This window comes from Lutra lutra, chromosome 5 (genome assembly GCF_902655055.1).
Source record: "Lutra lutra chromosome 5, mLutLut1.2, whole genome shotgun sequence".
Classification (NCBI taxonomy): Eukaryota; Metazoa; Chordata; class Mammalia; order Carnivora; family Mustelidae; genus Lutra; species Lutra lutra.
The window spans coordinates 30,669,505-30,681,712 of record NC_062282.1 but is presented as its reverse complement, the minus strand read 5'-3'; positions in this window follow the sequence as shown (position 1 = coordinate 30,681,712).

Genomic DNA, 12,208 nt, shown 5'->3' with positions numbered 1-12,208 from the left:
ACGTTACCTCTGGATGGGAGATCAAAGATAAGGCTTCATGAAGGAGAAGGCATTGGGGATGTACTCTGAAGGACGGACAGTGTATCATTCCGGGCCTAATCTGGAAAACAGATACCAAGCTAAACATTTCTAACATAGAGGATTTAATTCAGGAATTAGTTTACAAAAACACTGAATGAGCCAAGAAAGCAAAAAAACAGGAAGACCAGTCGAACCAGAGATGTGTAGCTGAAGGAAGAAATTTCTGGCTGCAGAAACAAAGAAGAGAGGACTATCTTACCCATAGCCAGCAGCTCATTCTCCTGCACTACTGGGGGTGCCCCCCACGCCCGCCCAGTTATCTGGGGCTGCTGCAGGAGGGTCCTTTACTTGGAACAGTCCTGGAAGGGACCCACAGCTGGCACTGGGACATCCCTGACGGGAATCACCACTGCTGCGTCTTTCAAGCAGCAGTAATTTATTTATCTATTTTTTTAATAAATTTTTAATTTTTTTTATAAACATATAATGTATTGTTATCCCCAGGGGTACAGGTCTGTGAATCGCCAGGTTTACGCACTTCACAGCACTCACCATAGCACACACCTTCCCCAATGTCCATAACCCCACCACCTTCTCCCTACCCCCCTACCCCCAGCACCCCTCAGTTTGTTTTGTGACATTAAGAGTCTCTTATGGTTTGTCTCCCTCCTGATCCCATCTTGTTTCATTTATTATTTTCCTACCCCCCCAAACTCCCCACATTGCATCTCCCGCGTCCTGGGATGGAGTCCTGAGTCCTGAGTTCCTGCTCAGCGGGGAGTCGGGTTGTTTCTCTTCCCTCTGCCCCTCCCCCATGCTTTTGCGTGCACTCTCTCTCACTCTTGCTCTTGCTCTATCTCAAATAAATAAGTAAAATCTTCAAAAACATTTTTTGGCAGGGCTTTTGGGGCCTTTGGGGTCCTTTCAAAAAATGAAATATCTTATGTTACAGGTAAGGTTTCTTCTGTTGAAGTATTGATTTTAACTACATACCCAAGGACTGGTAAAATAACCAGAATATGTTTGGGATCTCACTAAGCTGTATTTGATGTAGATTTGGACAAACTATCACTCATCAATGCGTCAGTGGTCTCCATAAGCCTGCTCTCCAGACTCTAAGAATTTGTTCATTTACAGTCAGTGTCAAAACAGTGCCTTCGCTAGTACCGTTAGTGTGGTACGTGGTCTTCAGGTATCTTTGGAAAGCCAGGAGGAAGAGCCATAGTGTGTCCTTGACGTGTTGCTACAAAGTCCTTCCTAAAGGCACCCAACTCCTTCACGTGCTGCCTCCGGCTCCCTAGTGTCCCTTTCCGCCATGGTGGCCTAGCTCAAGTCAGACACGTGGTCACAAGACCTAGATGTTGCTTCTTTAATATCGTATTGGATGAACTTTACTGATAACTTTCCAGTTAGACATCAGAGCGTGAGCGAGAAGTTTTCAATGTAGGCTTTCAAAATATTTCAGGTGTTTCACTGAGTCAGGGAGGTCTTTTCACCACCAGGAGTTCCACAGGATGGACTTTTCCATGCAGTCAGTGGGCTGGAGACTTAAACCGAGCAGAGTATCTCGCTCAGCACTGCCAACAGGAGGGTCCTCCACTAGAAAGCGCTGTTGGAGTCCACCCTTCTTCACCAGTAGTAAAGAGACCTCGAAGACTCTGGCTTCGCTCTCCATACGCTGTAATTCTTTGCAATCTGATGGGCCAAATCGGAAAGAAGGGAGATCTTCCCAGACCCAAGTCCTCTTCAAATGGGAGACGTAGCCTTCGTACTAAATAGGCAAATGGTGAATCAGCAGAGCACACTATCACGCCAGTGTTTACAGACCTAAAGTCTCATTTCTGTCACTAAATTGATCCTTTAACCAAAAAATGTGAAAACAAGAAGAAAAATGATAAGGATTTTCCCTGTGACCAGTTAAATTGAGCTCTTTGGGTGTCCACTTGTCACAGCTGTTAATTCTCCGTAAGCTGAACACTTGGACCCTTGGCTTTGCTGAAGTGCAGGCAGGGGTCAGGCACAGGCACCCGACACGCCTCTCTCGTGTCAATTCTTTGCCCACATCGAAGCGACAACCCCCTCCCTCTGTTCCCAGCCCCGATTCCCTGATGGGAGTCAGGGTCTGACAGGGCAGTGGGTGTCTCGGTGTTCAGAGGGCAGCTTCTGGCCAAGCGTTTACATCACCCAAATTGTGGCAAATCCACAGTCTCTCACCCTGAAGAATATTTTTGCTTATACAAATCAGGTAGGACTTTGACGAATTATCCACATACCTATGGAACTTCAGAATCAATTAACTTCTCCCAAAGATTCTTGTGAGTCAGATCAATGCCATTACCAAGTCAGCTCTGCTGACCATTACGGTAAACACACACTTTGTCTCTGTCCAGTAAGTGCTTCTGTGGAGAGCCCAAATGGTTCTCCAATCCCACTGCCATCTGGGAACACATGTCAGCTACAGAGCCTCCCACTTGCAGACCACAGTCCACATGCAAGAGCCATAAAAGCACCACTCAGAGATGGCGGGTCTCCTTCCCAATGGTATTTCCAAAGGTGTTGGTGAAGAGCACAGTAACTAGACCCTCTCTGGAAACACAGAGGCTGGATGCTGATTAAACTTGCTAAGAGTACGCCAGCATTCCCATTTTGACTTCTTGTTCTACATCATCATAAGAAATTGATCTCATCTTGATGTCATTTAGTGGCTTCAGGTTATTAACCAAGATAGGAGCAGGGATCGCTTCCAGATGATTGAACTAAACTCACTGGTAAGTGCACCTTTATGGATAAGCTCAGTCCCGGCTAAAATGATCCCCTTCTCTCCTTGGTCAGGCAACCCAAGAATATGTGCTATGTTACTCCCCAGAGTTTTGCTGACAAAATTAGGAAAATGCCACATTTGGGGGGCTGGGGGGTCTCTAAGCTTTTATCTAGATTCTTCTTTATAAGCGCACCCTAAGGGCATTGCTACTCTGGGGTAGAGGAGACTTCACCACCTCTTATGGGGTTTTTTAACCCCCCCAACCCGGTCCACACTTCAGCAAAGAGTCTCTTCATTAAGAAATGTGCAGCTAAACCTGCTGAATGTCTCATCTGATGCTATTTGGTATTTTGAGGCATCTGTCACGTCCTCAAAATACAGAATCCTTTTTATTTTTAAAAGATTTTATTTATTTATTTGACAGAGAGAGATCACAAGTAGACGGAGAGGCAGGCAGAGAGAGAGAGAGAGAGGGAAGCAGGCTCCCTGCTGAGCAGAGAGCCCTATGCGGGACTCGATCCCAGGACCCTGAGATCATGACCTGAGCCGAAGGCAGCGGCTTAACCCACTGAGCCACCCAGGCGTCCCCAAAATACAGAATCCTAAAGAGAGTTTTCGACTGCCAGAGCCTGGGTCATCGCCTATGTCTCAGTATCCACAGAGAGGGGAGAAGCACCGTGTGCCCCCGTTCTGTGTGAAGGGAGTTCTTCCTCTCACCAAACCCATGGTCATGGTATCTCTCCAAAACAGAAACAGTGATCAGTAATTTTTTAAAAATACAAATGTCCACTATACTAATAAGTAGTTCTGCTTGGATAGAAAGGAGGGTGTGTGGTGGGTGTGTAGGAAACTAGGCTACACGAGGAGATAAGGACTTCTTTAATTAAGAAGGGCTTGCATGTGGGCAAAGGAATAGAAATCTCATGAGACGGGAAATGGGGAGCCATTGACAGTCTTGGGCAGGGAAATGACATGATGTGATCTGTGCTTCAGCAAGATTCATTGCACAGAAGAGTGAAAATACATCCTGGAAGGAGAGAATTTTACACTCTCTATTGAACTTCAAACTTCATGAGGGCAGGGCCTTGTGAAATAAGATTTTTCTTCCTAGAGATTAGCCCAGTGCCTGGCAAAAAGGGAGTATTTGAGCAGTGTTTATGACCTAGAGCCAAGAAGCAAGGACTAAGTAGGAAGCTACTGAGTTAGCCCTGGTGAGAAAAGTGAGCCCTGAATGAAGGAAATAAATCTTATAAGGTACATATTGTTTCCATTTTCCAGAAGTTTAAATGCATTAAGTGAAAAGTCTGCAGAGTTGGGATTTGAACCCATGTCTGACTCTGAAACTCATACTCGCCTATGGCATCACTACATCATACCATGGGGTTAGGAGGGTGGGTAGCAGTAAGAAGAAGACAGATGTAAGAGATGTCATCAAGTGACTAGGTCCAGTGGGTGGGATGGAAACATGAAGCAAAGTTAAGGTGTTTTGGATCCTGTGCTGGAATCCCCAGGAGAATGGTGATGCCATTAAGAGAAATGGAGACATCAAGGAGAGGCACTCCCCAGGACAGGATTACTGGGGTTGGCTTTGGACATGCTACGTGAGGGTATGGAGGGACAACTGGATGGAGCTCTTCATTGGGCAGCTGGGTACAAGTTGGGACTCTAGGACAGAGGGAGCAGTAAGGAAATGGATTTGCAAGTGGCCCATATTGAGATTATGATTTGAAGGCATCGTCATGGAGGAGAAAAGTTGCCTAAGGACAGGATATGAACATACATGGTCTAGGCATGACCTGTGGGAGGTGATGAGTACATACAGATCCCAAGGTATGTCCTCAAAGTAGGTCTTCCTCTTAACTCTTCCTCTCAGCAGTTTTCTTGTGATTTCCACATTTATTTAAGTGGGGTGTGTTGGCAGGGAGTGAAAAACACACAGAGGATCTCTGACCAATGAAAGATTGTTCTTGGTGTGACTTGGGTTCCGTATGTGAATACCTTGCTCTATTTTCTCGAGGAGACTTTAAATAGCTAAGTGGAGAGCTGCAAATGCTGATGATTCTCTGTCTGGCGGCTGAACACCCAACCTCCAGAAGCCATGATTCCTTGGGTCAGCCACCTGTAAGCGGGGCTTTGTCTGGACAATCTCCAGGCATGGTCTCCAGGATCGGGTTTCTGTGTCTGCAGGTGGGGATGCCCTCTCCTCTCCCTCCTTCCTTCCCTGACTTCCCTGAAGATTTACTGGGCAGGACCACCTCATCTGATGGGTCTCCGGTGAGGCTTTCTAAGAAGCCAGGGTCCCCCATAAAAACTAGTCAACATTGAAATGCTAGTTCTCAGGCTACCCTGTTGGATTACAGCCTCATCAGACGTGGCTACCTCTGTCTCTCGACACCAAATCAAAAAGCAACCTCAGATTTCTATTTGAACACAGATAATCTAAAACGGCTGAACTTGAAAAACACGAGTCTTTCAGCACTCAACGTTCTATAGTGGAAAAGTACCCTGATTAATCTAGGAAAGCGTTTTACCCTAACTCAGTTATAAACGGTGGATGTGCTTTTGCATCTGTTTAGGATGACATTTCATGGGTATCCACCGGACATAGCATTTCCATGACAATAAACACATAGACTTCTTACTTGAGACTTGCATAATTGTGGTTTTCTCCTGCTTGTTCTCACAGAGGTGGAGAGCTGCTTGTGTGTTTTGTTCCCCGCTTCTTTTTTTTTCCAGGGGAAAAAAATGTGAAACGCATCAAACCAGGGAGAAGAAACAGTCAATATGCCTTTGCTGCATGTGTATTCGCCAGCTCATCTCTGAAGTCTCCCAGGAAGCACTTTGTGGCCCTGCTTGGGCTCTAGGCTCCCTAAGTGGCAATGCATGCCAATGACCACCAGAGGGCAGTCATGCCCTCATAATGCCTCGGGAAGTCTCTCCTCCATCCACAAAATGAGCATCCTGGGCTGAAGGGCTCTTGCAACCTAGAACTTGAACCGCCTCTCTCAACCACTGAATAAATAATTGCTATGTTGGAAAATGATCTGCATGTGCTCTGCAGTCAGACTGCCTGGGTTAAATCCCAGCTCTGCCACTTACTGGCTGTGTGACCTTGGATGAATTACTGAACCTCTCTGGGCCTGTTTCCTTCTTGTTTGTAAAATGAGCATAGTAATAATCCCTATCTCAATTGTGAACATTTAATGAGTTACTACTTGTCAAGCTCTAAGAACAAAACCTGGTGTGTGATAAGCTATTATATTTGTTATTTTTACTAATAATATTACTCTGAACCTTTTTATTTTCTCTTTCAGGGTCCCAACTGAACTGCCCAAGGAGAAGGGACATGATTCAGGAGAAAGGAAGGAAACCTTTGGTGAGATTCAGACCATGCCAGGAATCTCTGGATGATGGAGAAGGGGGTGTCAGAGATGTCAGATCTCCGGCAGGAGAGCAGGAAAATAGTTCTAAGGAGGTTGGAAGGGGCAAAGCCCCACTTAAGTTGGCCTGTTCCTTCCCAAAGCCAGAATGACAGGCCCAAGCTCAAGCCACAGGCAGGCCAGCAGGCATCCGGGACACGCAGGGCTGGAGGCAAAGGAAGAGCTGTTCTTCCCAGCAGCATTCGAGCACGGTGCAATTAGCTGAACCCTGAGGAGGTCCCTGCTGGCTGGGCACCCCTCCTTACAGTCCACGTGAAGGACAAAGGCAGGACACCAGCTCTGAAAGTGAGGCCTTGGGGTTCTTTACAATCAGTGGCAGAGGCCAAGGAGACAAGTGTATGTTTTAGCTGCCTTTAGCCAAGGCTCTAATGTGAGAGTGAGGCAGAGGGGGCATTCACAGCAGCATCTGGAGATGTTTCTACGGCCTCTGGGAAGGATCTGGAAGTGAGTTCTGGGTAAACTTCTTGAGGGCAGAGACCACAATGTAGTCATCCTCATAGACTAGCAACTGTGCCTGCCATAGATAGGGCCGCGGATAAAAACTCCAGCTTTCTCCTTCTGACACACGATAGGATTGCCCTCCCCTGCCCTCTTGCAGTCGATATAACCGTGTAACCTCCTTGGACTAATGAACTATGAGCAGAAACTTTAAGAGCCAGTGTAGACTTCCCCATGTTCTTTCTCCCCTCTGACCCAGCAGTTGAGGCTGCCCCATCAGCCTGCAGCCCCCTGTGACTTCAGGGAGCAGAGTGCCCCCTATGTTGACCTGCTGGAGATTCACAGCACGAGTAAGAAATGCACCTTTGCCGCTTTAGACCATTAAACGCTGGGACTATTGCAGCAGACGTGGCCCATCTGGGCACAGCCCTCTGCCACATACACATGCCTTTCCCACATCCCACCACCTCATTTGATCCTCTGGAAAGTGCTGTGAGGTAGAACCATTACCCCACTTTTCCAGATGATGAAGCTGGGTTCCCAGAAGGCAAGCATTCTGGTCCAGGACAATCCGGGACAGAGCCGAGAATCCAATGCAAGCCCCAGTACTCCAATGCCCGCCCCGGTATGACGCCTGATGGTGAGCAAATGTGGACGGACGTAATAAGAATGCGAATACCGGCCAGCGCAGCCCGCTCTTCACCATCACGCGGCTGTCACGGGGCTGAGTCTTTCTTGGCACCATGAACGTGTATGTCCAGCACAGCGAGTTCCAGGAAGAGCGAAGGTCAGTAAGAAACGATGGGTACAGTGTCTTAGAGAGGACAGGCATCGGAAATATCACCTCGGGAAGGCTGTCTTGCTGTTAGTCATCACACAACACTCATTAGAGTGGCTTTCAAGCCAGTTTCTGTAACACCACTCCCTACCCCACCAAGTCCCTCACCATCATCGCCCCAGCACTGGCCTCTCACTCTTTGTACCAAACCCCCCTCCACTCACACGGACCTGTCCCACTCCCTCAGTCACTCGGGGCCCTTTGTCCCGAGTGGGAAACTGGGGAACTAAGTCGGGAGCGGGCTATGCCACCCACACGTCACTCCCCACGCTAACCTGCTCTCCCTGCGTGGGGCCAGCAGCCAGGTTCCAGAGCCACTCGGCCGGCTGGTCCGGGAGGTGTCTGGACGCTGGCAGACTCTGCACTACACCTCGGATCACATCCTGTAATTGGCAGTCGATTCTACCCAGCCTACCGCCATCCATCCTTCACTGCTAACTTTGAAGGGATCAAAGGAGCCCTGTGTATTTTCCTAATCTCCCTAATCCTCCTAACTATCCCTGTGAGGATGCAGGTCTCATCACCACCAGGTTTCAGATGAAACGAAGGCCCAGAAAGTTTTAGTGACAGGCTCAAGGTCACCCTTGTGAGCTGGTGGCAGAGATGGGAATAGAACTCAGGCCGGCGGATCTCCCGGGGCCAGTGGTCTCCATCAGCCCCTGCCGTCTCTCTGAACTCCCCCCGCAGTTTTAATTGAATATCATGTTCTTCGCTTCCTGCCCTAAACAGGCCAGCAGCTGCCACTCACCCTCCCGGGGCCGGCTGGCGGGACTTCAGTGGGGGGTGAAGTTATCCTGGGATATAAAGTGGGCAAAGCGTTTCAGGATAAAAGGGCCCATCCAAACGGAAGATAGTCACAAAGGTATAAAAGGGATGCCTCGACTTTACCGCTTTCCCTGACTTTCAAATGACACCGCATGGTGTTGGGCACCGGGCTAGGAGAGAAATCTGCGTGGGAGGGTGAGTACAGGAGTTAGGAGGAGGGGATCCTACAGAGGAAACATAGATATGTGTGTAGTTGGATGAAAATGTCTTTGCATAGGGGAAAAAAAAAATAGAGCAGGATCATTGGTGAGAAGCCAACGTATGGTGGTGCTGCTAGACCACCCAGGATTTACCTTCTTTTCTTGAGGATGATACTCATTTCAGGAGGATTAAAAGGAGGAGGACTGTAATCCCCTGCACCCTGTTCCAGCCACCGGACGGTCTCTACACCACGGGCTCTAAAACTTGGGGTGTATCAGAATGGCCTGGGCAGCGAGGGAGAGGCGTCGGTTTCTGCCTTGTCCTGGGGTGTGTGGCTAACTTGAAGGGAAGGCCCCTGGCCATGCCCCTGCCCCCACCCCCATGCCCTTGGGTAAGGTCCTGTCCTGTGGAGGACAGAGGAGCCCGCCTGCATGCAGAGGGCCTGAAGTCTGCCGTGCTCAGCCGGCTCCCCCATCTGCATTTGCAGGCGGCGCCCAGTGAGGCTCCTGGTCACACTCCAGAGCACGAAGGACCCCTGAGGAGAGGGGACTCTTGCCCTTGGAAACCTGAGCAGTTTGGTCCAGGCCAGGAGGAAATTGAAAAACTTCCCAACCAAAACGTTTACTTCCCGAAGAGATAAAAAACAGCTCAGGGTCATAAATCCGTGCCAACACCCAGGACCCAGAGGTCAGGCCCGAGGCCCAAAAGGGGATCAGTGTGCCCTGAGAATGAAGAAGGCAAGGGGAGAGATCCCCGGCCATCAGGGTGCACAGCTCTTCCACAAACGCTCAGGTCACAGGAGCCCATGTGCTCCAGCAGATTCCTCGTGGGGAACAGGGGCTCCGGACTTCTGGCCGTTCTCACACAGCGAGGCACCGGGGTCTCAGGGATCTGGGCCACCCAGAACCTCTATTCTGCCACCACCTTTCTGTGTTTTGCAAAGTGGCATTTTTCCCGGAACCCAGTTTAGGCAAGTTCACCAAAAAGGAAGCAAATCATCAGGGAAGACGGTATAAACAACCAGCAGCCTCTGTTTTCTAAACCGAGAACCTGAGCTGAACCAGGAGGCTGGCAGATCAGGTGTCCAGAGAGAGTTGCCCAGACCAGACAGCCCAGAGGGGGGCTGTCTTCCTGACTGTGTCCCATATTGGGCAAATGGGCCCCTGAGAAGGCACCCCTAATTTCCCTCAGGAAGCCTTCGGGAAATCGTGAATTATGACTGCTGTGGCAAGGACTGAATTATGACTCAGGATGCCTTTGACTGGGAACTTCCATCTGCAAGGACTTCTTATTTTAACACCAACATCCCTGCTCTGGGTAGGATTACCTGTGCTCCCTCTCCCTTTCAGGGCTCCCCATGGTTATAAAAATCTGCAGAAAAGTATCCTGAGAATCAAGGAAATGCTTTATGCTTTTCTCAGCGAACCCTTAAGATTTGAGTATCACAGAGGCTGGTAGGAAGGAGGTCATTTCCAAGGGCAAAAGGTGGGCCTGTGGATCCTAAAACTTCTTTATTTCTGTATTTTGATCATTTTCCACCACTAGAAAATGAGGTGGTAGATAATCAGCCTCTAAAGTGAAGGGGAGAAGCTACTGTGAACTTAAAATAAGGCTGGCTCGCCAGTGTAATGCGAGGGAAGGCCTTGCACTTTCCTGAGCCTCGTGGTTTTCTCTCAATCACACAGCTGTCATTCTACCCCGGAAGCAAATCAGGACTCCTAGCTGCCTCCTCAGGGCCTCGAGCTCCACCTCAGAAAGGTACAGAGAGCTGAGCAAAGTATCAAGGTGTGATTGCCTGCAGTAAAATCAGGAACTCAGTTTAAGAGCCTACACTCTTCAAAGGGCAAAGCCTCCCCCAAAGATAATAGTAAACATTTAGACACGAGTGTGCAACAGAGTTGGCTGTCTTCCAGAGCCACTGTCACAAAAGGCCATCTCACATCTCTGAAATGGGGTAAGAAATAAAACAGAAATCAGAACAAGGAGAGGCCAATCATCTGGGCATGGCCAGCCCCGATTCTGTCCCAGCACTAACTAGTTTACCATCTCAGGCAAGACATCCGTCTTTCTGGCCCTTGCTTGCATTACGTTTACGTTTTGCTTCTTCATTGTAAAAACCACATAACATACACTTACCCTCTTAACAGTTTTAAAGTGTACAGCACAGGATTGTTAAACCTTAAGCCATGTGCAGTGTTGTATTACGGATTCTAGAACTTCACCTTATGTTAACGAAACGATATCCACTGAACAACCGCTCTGTGTTTTCCCTGACCCCGGCCCCTGGCAATCACCATGTTACTTTCAGTTCCAATCAATAGGATTGCTTTAGATGCCTCTTATAAGTGGAGTCACGCAGTCTTTCTGTGATGGGCTTACTTCCGTTAACATAACTTCCTCAGGTTTTATCCATGTCCTTGCACATGCCAAGATTTCCATCCCACGGCAGGTATATAGCACATTTTCTTTATCCATTTATCCATCCGCTGAAGGGCACTTAGGATGCTTCCCGATCTGGCTGTTGTGAATAATGTTGCAATTAACATGCGTGTACAACTCTCTCTTAGAGATCCTGTTTTCAATTCTTTTGGATATATACTCAGAAGTGAGATTGCTGGATCATAGGTAGTTCTATTTTTAACTTTTTGAGAAACACTATGCCCCTTTTCATAACAGCTGCATCATTTTATAATCCCGTCAACAGTTTACAAGAGTTCCAATTTCTCCACATTCTTGTCAACACTTGTTATTTTCTGTTCTGTTCTGTTCTTTTTTTTAAATAGTGGCCATCCTGAAATGCTATCTTATTGTGGTTTTTATTTGCATTTGCATTTACCAAATGGTTAGTGATACTGAGCATCTTTTCATAAACTCTTTGGCCATTTGCCTATCTTCTTTGGATAAAATCTATTCAAGTCCTTTGCCCATTTAATTAGGTTATCTGAGTATTTTTTAACTGGGGTTTAGGAGTTTTTAAAATATACTCTGAATATTAATCCCTCATCCAATATAAAGTTTGCAAATACTTTCTCCCATTCTGTAGGTTGCCTTTTTATTCCATTGATTATTTCCTTTGCTGTACAGAAATTTTTAAGTTTGTTACCTATATTTTGGTGTCATTGTGAAGAAATCATTACCTATTACAATGTAATGAAGATATTCTCTATGGTTTTTTTTCTGGGAATTTTATAGTTTCAGGTTTTACATGTAGGTCTTTAATCCATTTTGAGTTAGTTTTGTATATGGTATACGATAAGGGTCCATCTTCATTCTTTTGCCTGTGGATATCCAGTTTTCCCAATATCGTTTGTTGAAGAGAATAGCCTTTCCCTATTGTGTAGCCTCAGTGTCTTTGTCAAAGACCATCTGATCACTTATGTGAGGATTTACTTCTTATCTCTCTATTCAGTTCCAGTCGGTCTATGTTACTTCATGCCAGTACCATACTGTTTTAATCACTATAGCTTTGTTATACATTTCAAAATCAGAAAGTACAAGGCCTCTAGTTTTGTTCTTTTGTCTCAACATTATTTTGGTCATTTGGGGGGTCCTTTGAGATGCTGTATATATTTTGCAACTTTTTTCCTCTTTATGGAAAAAATGCCATTTTGATAGGGATGGCATTGAGTTTGTTTACAGCTTTGGGAAGTATGGATATTTTAATAATATTAAGTCTTCCAGTCCATGAACATGAGCTCTTTTTCCATTTACCTGTGTCTTCTTTAATTTCTTTTATCAGTATTT